At 51.4% G+C, this 13,105-nt stretch overlaps 1 protein-coding gene across 1 annotated transcript in view; it reads left to right on the forward strand.

The window, feature by feature from the left end:
- CAMTA1 (calmodulin binding transcription activator 1) overlaps nt 1-13,105 on the forward strand; it is a 916,345-nt gene that overhangs the window by 777,126 nt on the left and 126,114 nt on the right.

A 13,105-nucleotide genomic window follows, 5' to 3' on the forward strand; every position in this document is an offset into this window, starting at 1 on the left:
AGCACTCGTCTTGGCCCAAAGTAAATGCTCAATAGATGAAGACTCACTGCTCATTTGGGGGATTTTCTCATTCCGCTCTGGGCTTAATTCTCCTCAAAAGGCAGAAGCCCCTATGAGGGGTTTGAGTGGCACCTCCATTTGGAAAGACTGCGTTTGATGGGAGGAGAGATGAAAGGTCACTTCCAGGAGGTGGGAGAGATACAGGGAAGTGACAGCCTGCTAAAAGGGGTAGCTGGCATTGCTGCCTCCTGGTTCTGGCCAGCCCTGCCCAGTTTGGGCACCATGAGTGACTTACAAGCCCCCGCCTCAGTTTCTCCATCTGCCAAGCCAGCCTCCCCAGCCTTGCACTCCTGTCCAGCACCTACAATAGCTATTTGTGGGATGTTTTGAACAGGACTGCTGGGGAAATCTAATGAGATAATGAATGCGCAAGGGCTTTGAAAATACCCAGTGTTTTGTAAATGTAAGAGATTTTTACTCCCATTTACCACCCTTTTAAAAGGATGTTTTCCCTCGATTCAGCCAAATTTAACTTGGATGATAAAGCGCCCAGCCCGGACGTCCCCAGCTATAATTTTCCCGCTTCCTTGCGCCTTCGAATATTAAAACACAAAGGCTCCCATTGCCCAGAGAAACCAAAACAGCAGCACATTAGAGGCGCGATTGCACAAACGGAATTCAAAGTGATATTTCAAAGGGGTGTTCTGTTTATATAAACCTTGAGAGCACTGGAATGTCAGCAGAACTTTGAAATTAAAATCGCTCCTTTTTTCATACGCTTCTCAGTCTGTTATTGAGCCTGTGTCTTGGGATAGGAGGAGGTTAGAAACCACTCGGGGTTTACTTTATAGCGTTAGAAATGCTAAGAGATGAGACAGGGAGGCTTCCTAAAGGCTCCAGGCCAAGGCCAAGTCTGTTAAAGGGACAGCGCTGTCCACAGTGCTGAAAAGGAAGGCCAGGCCCCAGGCTGTGACGGGAGGGCTTCTGGGTGAGGGGTCCTTCTCCAGGGGCACATTCCCCGTTGCTCCCTAGAATCCTGGAGAAAGGACAGAGCCCAGGGGAGGCCAAGTCTCCTGAACAGGTGGGGATGGGGCACTGGAAGGCAGAGGGAGACGCGTGAAGGGGACGGGAGACGGAGCTGCCAGAGTGACAGCTGCCGTGGAAATCAGAAGAGAGAGGTGGGCACAGAGCTGGAGGAACTGGAAAATAAACTAATAAAATGGAGAGATATACCCAGTGACAGCGGGGAGATAAATGGAGCAAGTTATACGAAGGGCTCATTGTTGTGCAAATATTTGGGGCTCTATAAAATAAGGCTCTCTATTATAAATCTGTCTCCCGAATAAGGCTTGCCATCCCACAGGTGTCAGCTGCAGTGAAGTTTTCCCTCTAAGACATGGAGGGTTGAGCTCTCGAGGTAAATGTGGCTGCACCTGCTCTTTCTGTTTCATAAGTAGCCCTTCCCACCGGGAAGTGTGGCTGCTGAAGCCAAGAGAAGGGGCCAGGCATGAGGCCCAGGCCACTGTGGGCTCAGCTATGGGCTGCTTTGGCGGCCTTGACCTTCGTTTCCAGCCAGGAGGCTGCTAGTGCTGTGTGGTGACCTGGAATCCAGGAGACTGAGATACCTGGGTCGTGGAGGGCTTGCCCTTGGCTGAGGGGTCTCTCAAGCCTGTCTATAAATGTCAGGAAGACATGTTTACTAGGACCCTCTCCACCTCCAGTGGGGGAGAAGGTGACAACACAAAAGTGTAGCAGCAGAGTCAGGTAAGGCAAGAAGAAAACTTTAGGGGGTTATCAAGCCCCTCTTTATGGACTTCTGAAAGTATAGACAGCCTTCTGCCTGATGGGGCTCAAGGCAATCCTTCCTGGAACCAAGGGAAGTGTGAGGAGACTTCAGGATCTTGGGAAGTTTTCTGGAAGGACCTGAGTCCACCCTCTGGTTCTCAGGCCAGCATATCAGCAGAGCAAGTAAGGTCTCAAAGCTGATGGGTACTCAGATCTTGGAGTGGCATCTTCCCCTGCTAATCAGACACTGAGATACCCAGGAGCACACAGGCAGGGGGATGGACATCACACTGGTAGGGTTCACCCTGAAGATGTTGGTCAGTGCACGTACACACACACACACACACACACTCTACTTAAGGTATCTAAGGCACTATTTCCAGAGGACCAGGATCTAGGTTTCTTAGAGAAATTTGCTCTCAGATCTGAAGTCTTCTCAACAGTGAAACAGTCCAACCAGTGGAGGGTCAAGAGTCTCCAGTGTTCACACGTCCGGCATGGGAGCCAAGCTGGTCAGAGCAAAATGAGATTGCTCTGTGTTCCAGGGATGGTACTAACATGAAACTGTGACCAGAAGCAGGTTCCCTAACTTCTCTGAGCCCATTTCCTCAGCCCTCAAGAGGAGCTGATCATTGTAAGAGGGCCCGCTAAGGCTCTTAGGTAGATTCAATACAGGAAGGCTTATAAAGCCTGCAGCCCAGGGCCTGGCACAGAAAAACGTGGGCTCTTATTAGCGCTGGCCAGGCAGGAACTCAGCCCTATCCTGTGCTATAGAGTAGGTGCTCCTGAATTGTTCAGATGGACTTGAGGCTGCTTCCAAAATGCTCCCCCAGAAGCCGGCATTGCTTCACTGTGACCATCAGCTCTAGTATCCCTTACTGTCATCTCGGCTAACCTTGCTCTCATCAAACTATGTGGTTGACGCATCATCTATCGGCTGCACCTGGACCGTGCAGACAGGGACTCTCTCTTCTATCTCCATGGCTCCAGTGCCTGGCACAGAGAACTCACGAAAGTGTTACCTGAGTGGTAAATAGGAAGACAGCATCTCAGCCCAAGCTGCTGCTCGAACCAGTACCAAGCCTGAGCAGATCCCCACCCCAGAGAGGACCATTTTCTAGGAGTGGGCAGCCCTCTTCTCTCAGTTCCGTGACCCCCTTATCATGCTCTGTGTGTGGCTCCAGACTTGCAACTCTGCACCTTTGGAAGTGACATCCTGCATTCTCCATGGCCGGGGGCCTCTGCCCTGGGAACGGGCTTAATGCCTTTCATGTTTCCCTCATTTTCAAGGCTTTGGCTGGAAATCTGGCTTCTCATGATTGATCCCAGTTGGTTCCCATGATATTTTACAGCACCTTCCTAATCTACTGCCTTTTTTATGACTATAGTAAAAGGCCACACATCAGGGAACACCATCAAACAGGAAGAAGTGTCCCCTCTCCTTGTCAGCTCAACTTGAGCATTGTAATTTACAGGGAAACCTTGTGGCTTAGGGTGTTTACCCCCAGGGAACCAGTTTCCTCTCCCATTATGAGAATGAGATAATTAAAATACTTCCCTCTTCCTTTGATATTAAATTAGTTTTGCTCAGCCCAATTGCAAATGCCAGTTTGAAAACTGTTATGTTATTTGGGTTTCAATTTAGAGCCATCCATTTCAAAGGTTTGTTTTGTTTTGTTTTTAAATTTCTCTTCACCTGACCCTGGATTAGATATCGGGAAGGGAAATAAGGGATTTATTCAAATTTGACTAGGAAATGTGCATCTCAAGCTGATGCAGATAGCGGCTGCAGATTTTACAGAGACTGGGGCCGAGGGAGCAACTGAGGCCTTGCACTTCCCACCCCTCTAAGCAGCAGGCGTCCCAGCTTGCCCGTGAGAAAGCATGAAGAGGTGGGGCGTGAGATCTGGTTCTTTAGGAGGAAAGCCACAGTCCAGCTTCTCTCCTCCACTGAGCCCTCTACCATCTCTTCCAAATGATGCCATGGCAAGATACTCCTGCCCCACGAATATCACCCCGATGCAAACTGGCTTAGCAATGAAGAATCTGATGTCACCTACAAGGAGGGTCAGAGGGAGGGCAGGTGGAGGGTTAGTCTGTTCAAAGGCTTGGCTATGACACCAAGGACCCAGGTCCTTTCCAAATCTTCAGCTATCTTTTTTTTTTTTTTTTTATGGAGGTACACGGGCCTCTCATGGTTGTGGCCTCTCCCGTTGCAGAGCACAGGCTCCAGATGCGCAGGCTCAGCGGCTATGGCTCATGGGCCCAGCCGCTCCGCAGCATGTGGGATCTTCCCGGACCAGGGCACGAACCCGTGTCCCCTGCATCTGCAGGCGGACTCTCAACCACTGCGCCACCAGGGAAGCCCCATCGGCCATCTTTAATGGTGGCTTCATGCTCCGGCTGGGAGCAGGAGACTGCAGCAAGTCCAAGTTCACATCTGCACACAGGCCGTGTTAGAAGGATGATGAGATGGCATCTCCTGCAGCACCTGCCAGTGAGAAACCCTCTCCTGGAAGCCCTCACACTTCTCTCGTCTTGTTAGCCAGAACTGGGTCATATACTCATTCCTGAATAATCTCCATTCACGGGGGTAGGAAAACACTTGGCCAGTTGGGTCCACCCCTCTCCCACTCATGCCCCTCCCCCAGCTCATGGCTACATGGCAGGGGAATGGATTTTGGTGGGGAATAAATGCTGATAGGTAACCCAGCAGTGTCCACCACAAAGCTATATAACACTCTTATTGAACACAAAGAAATGTATATGTAGAAAACCAAAAGTAGCACTAAAATGAAGCCCCAGAATTGACCAGAACTAGCCCCAACACTGTTAAGTTTCCTCTAAGGACAGAGTGACTTTCCCCAATCCCTTTTGGAGTCTTGAATGCTGAACAATATGGTACCTGGAGAATAAGTTGGACCTGGGGTCATTGTATAGCCCAGTGATTCTCAACAAGGGCCGATTTTGCTCCCCAGGGACACTTGGTAATGTCTGGAGACATTTTTGGTTGTCACCATTCTGAGATGCTGCTGGCATTTAGTATTAGAGGCCAGGGATGCTTCCAAATATCTTACAATGCACGGGACAGCCCTCCATAACAAAGAATTAGTCAGTCCCAAATGTCTACAGTTGTGAGGTTGAGAGACTATGTTTAAGCCTGGCTTGCATCCAGGATATTCCCACGATGCTTTGCTCCCTGGGGGAGGGGAGAGAGGAGGGTGGCTTCCCATCTAGAAGTGACGGGAAGCTGGAAAACACAGCACCAGCCCTCACCCTTCTTTCCCCTTCTCCTGCAGAACTTTCCTTTGCTTCTGATAAAAAGAGAATATAGAATGTATTTCAAGTTGGCTTTGTTCCACATGAGTATCTCCCTGGGAGACTGTAAACATCTGGAGAGCAGGGCCTTGTTTAGCACCCCTGTACCCATGCCAGCCCTCGCACAGTAGGTACTTCATAAACGTGGGTTGGAAGGAGGAAGGAAAAAGGGAGGAGAGAGCGGGTGGGAGGAAAGGCCTGGGACTGGGTAGAGAAAATGATTTAGTGGCCCAGGCCCTCAAGGCAAACCTTGGCTGCGGCTGATGAGATCAGCTGATTCTTAGCTAGGGAACAAAGACTTTCAAGGGCTGGTCAGGGAGCTTCAAAGGTTCTGCTTGAGAAATTGAACCTGACCGTTCAGACCAAGCCAAAGGGTCCCTTGACGCGAGAAGGTGGGAAGGTCAGAGAGGTCAGCCCTGAGGACAGATGCAAGACGAATGGGGCCAGAGAAGGTGGCGCAGGAGGAAAGAGAAAGAGCTGGGGAAAGGTCAGAGTCAGAAATGGAAACTGTCAAGGTTGCATCTCATGATGGGAAGAGCGGGGCCAGCGGAGAAGGCAAAAATCCACAAGAGGCAGCAAAGCCCTGACAGGGGCCGTAAGAAGGAGGGAGTACGGCGGTGGCCGAGCAAGGGAAAGAGGGGCGGCCAGAGGGGGGTGACCCCAAGGAGAGGGGCTACTGGTCCGAGAGCAGCCGAGGGCTCTGGGAAGACCCCTGTGACGGGCACTGGAGAGCCCCAGGGCCCTTCCATTTCAGAGTGACAGACCACAACGGGAATGTCTTGTCACTGTCCTGTCAGCGTCAGCAGAATTTTCACCGGGGGCTGTGGTCTTGGATGCCAGGAATTTTCACTCCAGAGACACTTGCTAAGGCCGGTGCCAGCTTGAGAAGGTGACAAAGGAGGCTGGGCATCACGCTTTGGTGCCACTTTCCAATATTAAAATTGCCGGAAGTCCTGGTCCACCTTGAAACAGCAGCACCACTCCATAGAGATGCTCTCCTCAAAGTTAATAAGAAACTAAGAAATTAATTTCCTGTCAGTTGCCTCTGCCCAGCAGTGACAGCTCAGTCCTCTCCGTTATTGGGGGTGTATGTAAATAACAAAGGAAGTGGGGGGGTTGGGGGTGCCACGTGCTGTGCTGGCCTTTCTGGAAGTTTATTGGAAAAGGGAGAGGAAAGTCTAGGCAATCTGGAGTGGAGCAGGAGTGCCCGGCAACGCAGCCTGGCCACGATGGGACCATCGCTTCTGAGAAGGTCACTTTGATTCTCCACTTGCTTTGTTGCAAAGTTCCAGGCACCAGCTCAGCTCGGCCACATCTTGGCTGCCCAGCACCTCCCCGCACCTCTAGAGAGAATACGCTAAGTTCAAAGCACAGCATCTTCTGCGAGGAGACCTCATGTGACATCGGAGTCACGTCACACCTATAGTTTTACAGAAACGACTGTCAAATGGGGAGTTATTTGCCTCCAAAGTCACTGTAGGACTGACCTGGCCCTTTCAGTTCATGACCCTAGTGGTATAGGGGGCAGAAGGCCAGAGATTTGTTTCTTTGTGATTCATCAATCAATGGCTGAGTGGCTACTGCTTGCTGGGAACAGTGTTGGGCGCCCTTTGTTATTTTCTCATTGGGTCCCCACAGTGACCCTGTCAGGTGGGTGTGATGATCCCCATTTTATAGGTGAGGGATACAAGGCTTAGAGGGGTTAAGTCACTCGCCCAAGATCACAGAGCATTTCCAGTGGCCCAGATACGGTTTGAGCCAAGGTCCGATTCCAAATCCAAGTTTCTTCCATCACCTGGCTGTAGGCGAGATAACAGATTGGGGTGCTTTTTCTATCTGATTTTAATTCCAAAGTTAGTGCCCACTACTGAAAACTGCTGACTTCATTATAACCCGTCTTTTATGTCTTCATTCAACAAATAGCCAACAAAACAGATTGTTTTTTCAGAACAAGCCTTGAACAAGGTAAACTTTGGTAACTTTCTTACGAATGGGTAAAATTGTATGTTTCATCTCTGCTGCATCATGGCTGCCAGTATAAGCCTTTCCCGGTGATTTGATGTCAAAATGTGAAGGTTTTCTTCCACCGAGAGACCGAATCAAGTTCAAGGGGGAGGGTCATTCAACGTCAATGTGTTCCTGGTCTGTGTTGCCTATTTAACAGATACTAACCAAGCCCAGCCCTGGACCAGGCAGTGGCTGGACACGGGGCAGACGCAGAGCTGCCATTATGGAAGGTGGCCCTCACCAGCCCCGACACTCTGCTCCATTTCTTCTTTTCGTGGCTTTTTTCCTGAATGTCCCTGAGCTGCCCGAGGCTCTTCCTTTCACAGTTCCCTGTGCCTGAACCCTCGCTTCCCCCAGATCTTCCCATGGCTGGATTCGAACCATTTCAGACTCAACTCAAGGTCACCTCCTCAGAGGCCTTCCCCAAGTTTCCTGGCCACATGGCCCACTCACCCTCCCCCATCACCGGCTCTTTTTATGCTCATAGCACCTGGTAGTATTCAACATCACCTCTTCCTTCATCAGGTATTTCTAGTTTGTCTTTCCCAAGTTTTCTGAGAGCAAGATACTTAGCCTTGTTTACCGCAGACTCCAAACCTTGTCCAGTCCCTGGTACATCGTGGCTCTCGATAAGTACATGTTGAGTGAATGAATAAATGAATGAATGAACACCTGTGAAGTGAGCACTGCGGTTCTCCCCACTCTGTAGAGAAGGGAACTGTCCCTTTAAGGGGTGAGGAGTCCTCCCCTGGAGCCCCCGGCTGGGGAGTGGGCAAGCGGGACCCCCTCCTCTCAAGGTAACTGGAGAGAAAGCCTAGCATCCTTTCTCCTACACAGCGAGGGAGCATAAAGAAATCGCTAAGAAAGGCACCTTGCTCCAGTGAGTCGGGAACCCTCAATGACAAGAGGTACTTTTTCAACTTTTGCACTTTTGCTTCCCCTTCCCATCAGCTTTCCCCCAAAAGAGCTACAGGCTAGATTTACCTACAACCGCCAGAATTAGTCGCCGTCCCGGCTCCATAGCCATGGCGGCTCGCAAATGCCAGCAGGTGTTTTTCTAAAGGGACTCTGTCCCCCACACAAAATAGAACATTTTGAGCGAAATTTAAACACAGTTTTTGAACAGTGCTGCTCTGATTTCTTCACACTTCACAAACGCTTTCTTTGCAAACATGGGTGTCCCAGTTACCCTGGGCTGGTGCCAAAGCCCTCGCCCAGCGTCTGTCTTCTCAGCTTCAAGGCAGCTGTGAGTCCTAAAAGCAAACAAGGAGGCAGAGCTGTGGACCTCACAACTGAGGAGTGTGTGTGTGTGTGTGTGTGTGTGTGGTGTGTGATGTGTATGTGTGTGTGGTGTATATGTGTGTGTGTGTGTATGTGTGGTGTGTGTGTCTGTGTGTGGTGTGTATGTGTGTGTGGAGTCTGTGTGTGGTGCATGTGTGTGTTGTGTGTGTATATGTGTATGTGTGTGTGGTGTATATGTGCGTGTGGTGTGTATGTTGTGTGTGGTGTGCGATGTTTATGTGTGGTGTGTGTCTGTGTGTGTGTGGAGTCTGTGTGGTGTGTGTGTGTGGTGTATATGTGTGTGTATGTATGTGTGTGGTGTGTGGTGCATGTGTGTGTTGTGTGTGTATCTGTGTGTGTGGTGTGTGGTGTGTGTGTGTGTGTTTGTGTGTTTGGTGTATATGTGCGTGTGGTGTGTATGTTGTGTGTGGTGTGTGATGTTTATGTGTGGTGTGTGTATGTGTGTGTGTATGTGTGTGGTGTGTGTGTGTATGTGTGTGTTTGTGTGTGGGTGTGGTGTGTATGTGTGTGTGGAGCCTGTGTGGTGTGTGTGGAGTCTGTGTGGTGTGTGTGTGTGTGTTGTGTGTGTATATGTGTGTGTATGTGTGTGTGTGTGGTGTGTATGTGGAGTCTGTGTGTGTGGTGTGTGTCTGTGTGTGGTGTGTGTGGTGTGTGTATGTGTGTGTGGAGTCTGTGTGTGGTGTGTGTGTCTGTGTGTGTGGTGTGTGTGGTGTGTGTCTGTGTGTGTGGTGTGTATGTGTGTGTGGAGTCTGTATGTGGTGTGTGGTGTGTATGTGTGTGTTTGTGTGTTTGGTGTATATGTGTGTGTGGTGTGTATGTTATGTGTGGTGTGTGATGTTTATGTGTGGTGTGTGTATGTGTGTGTGTGGTGTCTGTGTGTGTGTGGTGTCTGTGTGTGGTGTGTATGTGTGTCTCTGTGGTGTGTATGTGTGTGTGTGGTGTGTGTGGTGTGTGTGTGTATGCTTGTGTGTGTGTGGTGTATATGTGTGTAGTGTGGTGTGTGTGCGTGTGTGCATGCAGAGGTGTTGGCCAGGTTTTGTCCATTGGCAATGGCCACCCAGATCTCTGCTGTGCGATTCCTGGGACCCCCTGAGCTTAGAGGAAAGGGTGCCATCCACCACAGCTTACTGTGAAATTCCAGGGCCACAGCAGGGAGTGGGTGTTGTGAGTGAGGCTGGAACAAAGCATCCTGGTGCGGCCCTGCCCCCGCAGGTGAAATGGGCCCACTTGCAGAAGCACCCAGAAGGGCCCCTGCGGCTTCACGCGCTCTGCCTTGGCAACGGCAGCAGAGATGAGGGAGGGGGTGATGGGTGGATGGTGAGGATGCGGGCCACCATCTGGGCTGACATCCTTGCTCTCCTCCAAAGGCACAGCCCAGCACCTGGGGCTCTCCCCACCCGCCCCCCGTGTCAGTCCAGGCTGCGCACCCCCGTCACCACCATCCCCAGGGCAGATGAGGCCCTCTAGCCATTGATTCGGCCAACATTTCTTGGCCACCTACCGGGGAATGGATTTCCTTCTGTCGTAGACGCTGCTCTCCGGAAGCCTGGTGTTTCTTTACTTTTTTAAACTGAGGTATAGTTGATGTTCAACGTTATATAAGTTTCAGGTGTACAACATAGAGATTCACAATTTTTAAAGGTTATACTCCATTTATAGTCATTATAAAGTACTGGCTGTATTCCCTGTGCTGTACAATATATCCTCGCAGCTTATTTATTTTATACATAGTAGTTTGTACCGCTGAACCCCTTCCCCCTATCCTGCCCCCCCCTCCCCCCTCCCCACTGGTAACCACTAGTTTGTTCTCTGTATCTGTTTGAGTCTGTTTCTCTTCTGTTACAGTCACTAGTTTGTTGCACTTTTTGGATTCTACATGTAAATGATAACACACAGTATTTGTCTTTCTCTGCCTGACTTATTTCACTGAGCATAACGCCTTCCAAGTCCATCCACATTGTTGCAAATAAGCCTGGTGTCTGGAGGGGGAGTGTAGACTCAGCCCAAAGATCAGTGAAATGAGCAGGACCGGATGTGCTAAAAGAGGCACAGAGGGCTGCTCTGGGGTTCAAGGAGAGCACAGTTATTTTGGGTTGGGAGGATTAGGGGAAGCTTCAAGGACCATGAGGCACTGGAGCTGGGTCACGGCAAGCAGGTGGAACGGGGATTTGCCGAGATGGGTGAAGGGTTCCAGGGCCTGGGAACAGAGTGGGTGGGCAGAGCAGGCTGTGGTCCCGAGCACTGAGCGGGGGCATGAGGACGGTACTTGGGAGATGCAGACGAAGGGCAGATGCGGCCGATCGATCGTGGGGGCCTGTGTTATCGGGGGTACGTTGCAGTCACAGGAAATGAGGAACCAGGGACGCTTCGCGGCACTGCCAGGGCCGGGACCTGGGGAAAGGGTGCTGGGAGTCAGATGGGAGGGCTGGCTTCCAGGCAGGGACACCTGCCACAAAGTTGGGCCAGGTGACACGGCTAAGGCGAGGAGGGCCAGACCAGGGCGGTGGCCTCGGGGACAGAGAAAAGCCTCACCCTCCCTACGTTTCTACCCTCCTCTGCCTTGCTGACATCACAGTGTCGTAGACTAGAGCGCGGGAGCCGTGGCCCCATGATTACTCTGCGGCTTCCCAGCTCTGTGGCTTAGTTCCGCTTCCACTGGCAGATGCCTAGAGACCCCCAAGGAAGCTGGAGGAGGCTCTCTAGCACACCATCTGAAGAGGGATGGGGTCCTCAGCCCCCTGTGGGCCACAGCCCTCCACCCCAAGGGTGCTGTGGCATCTGCCAGGAGAGGCGACGATTCCAGGAGCTTTTGGAGTTGGTGGGCTCGCCTTCCTCTGTCCTCTGCGAGGGGCCAGCATTGGGCAGCCCAGCCTCTTGGCGGCAGCCGGAGGTTTCGCGACATGGCGCCAGAGATCAGGTCTTGATCGGTGTCGGGACCCGGGATGTTGAGCCTCGCTGGTTTGGGGGACAAGTCGGCGTTGCCTGTAAGGGCACGGGCTCTGGGGCAGGGGTGGCCCCACTGCAGCAGCTCTGCAGAAGAGGTGGCCCCTGATTTGCCTGTGTCATGAGCACAGCAGGTCCCATTATTACCCGAGGAGGCTTACAGGTTATCAGTGAGCTCCAGGAGCCAATGGAGAAAGAAGGAAGATAAAGAAGGATTTAAAAAGAAAGTAACAAAAAGAAAAACTGTAATTTCGAATCCAAACCTCGTTCTGCCATGGCTTTGTTAACCCCCGGTCACTCTTTCGAGACATAAACTGTTGAGTGCCACAGTTACTTCAGTGATTACACTTTATCTTGTCCTACCAAAGTATTAAAGAGGAACTGGGGAACACATTAAAAAAAAAACATATTGCCCAGTATAATCATGATTCCTTCTAAAACAATTGCTGGAATCTCACCGTTACAGTTGTCAGAGCATAAAAATCCTATCGATGCTCTATGGGTCGGGCGCACTTCATCCTCCGCTGCCTCCACCGTCGGCCTATTTGTCAGTCAAGGGAGAGCTTTGGGGTTTATGTGTTTAATAGGATTTAGTGGAGAGGCTCCCCAGATGCTCCCCCAGAACAGGGGGAGGGTGGCCCAGGTCCCAGCCTCCCAGACTTTCTTGCTTAGCTTACCTGCCCCACTATCGCTAGCGCCGGGAAGATGCTGAACAGAAAGCATGAGCTCTAAAGAATAAGAACAGGGCCACGTGCCAGCCCCCTGAGGATCCCGAGAGCCTATTCACAGTCAAGGTTGCAAAGGACAATGACTGGGAAGCCGGCCTCACTGTGAGTGCCACGTGGGTGAACAGAACCGGCTCTGGCCTTCTGCACGTCCTCTCTGTGAAGCGAGGGTGGTACACCCACTGGCTTCAGGTGGTTCTGAACCCCAGAAAGGGGCAGAGCTAGGATGCCCGCAGAGGGTGGGGGTCGGGGAGTGTCCCCCGTCCTCACTCTCTCCCTGTCCACGGGGAGACGCTAGACAAGCCACAGCGTCTCTTGGCTCAGTTTTCCTGGCTGGACATGGAAGCGGGTGGAGAAGTCGGCCTGATGATCCCGAAGTTTCCTTCCACCTCTCTCATCCTCTGTTCCGAGAGGAATAGGCAGACGAGTTCAGTTCAAATCCTGTGATTTGCAGGATGCTTGAGGATCTTTCCCGCACAAATTAGAATATGTAAAGTGTCCGGATGAGGAGGTGAGCGGTGAGGATGAGAGAAGAGTTAGAAAGACCTGGGCGCCTCGAAGACCTGCCAGTCGTCTGACACCTGAGTCGTCTGGCCGAGGACCAGAAATGTCCCCAGTGGCCTCGAAGACCTGCCAGTCGTCTGACACCTGAATCATCTGGCCGAGGACCAGAGATGTCCCCAGTGGCCTCGAAGACCTGCCAGTCGTCTTGACACCTGAATCGTCTGGCCGAGGACCAGAAATGTCCCCAGTGGCCCGGGAGAATCCCGCACATTCCAGCGACGTGGCAGGATGGGGGTGGGGTGGATAGCTCTTTGAATTCATGGACACTTAAATGACAACATTTTTTTGGAGAAATGTGGTTTTGTTTTCTTCCGGCACTTGGAAGATAGCCGAGAATTGTCCCGGATCCTGTTGTCTGGACAAGAATGACCGGTGTTAGCTCATTCAAACCCTCCAATGGCTTGAGCATCCACTGGAGATAAAGATGCTTCTCGGGACTTCCCTGGTGGTGCAGTGGTTAA

Source organism: Mesoplodon mirus (assembly GCF_964341445.2).
Source record: "Mesoplodon mirus genome assembly, chromosome: 3".
In the NCBI taxonomy this organism is placed as follows: domain Eukaryota; kingdom Metazoa; phylum Chordata; class Mammalia; order Artiodactyla; family Ziphiidae; genus Mesoplodon; species Mesoplodon mirus.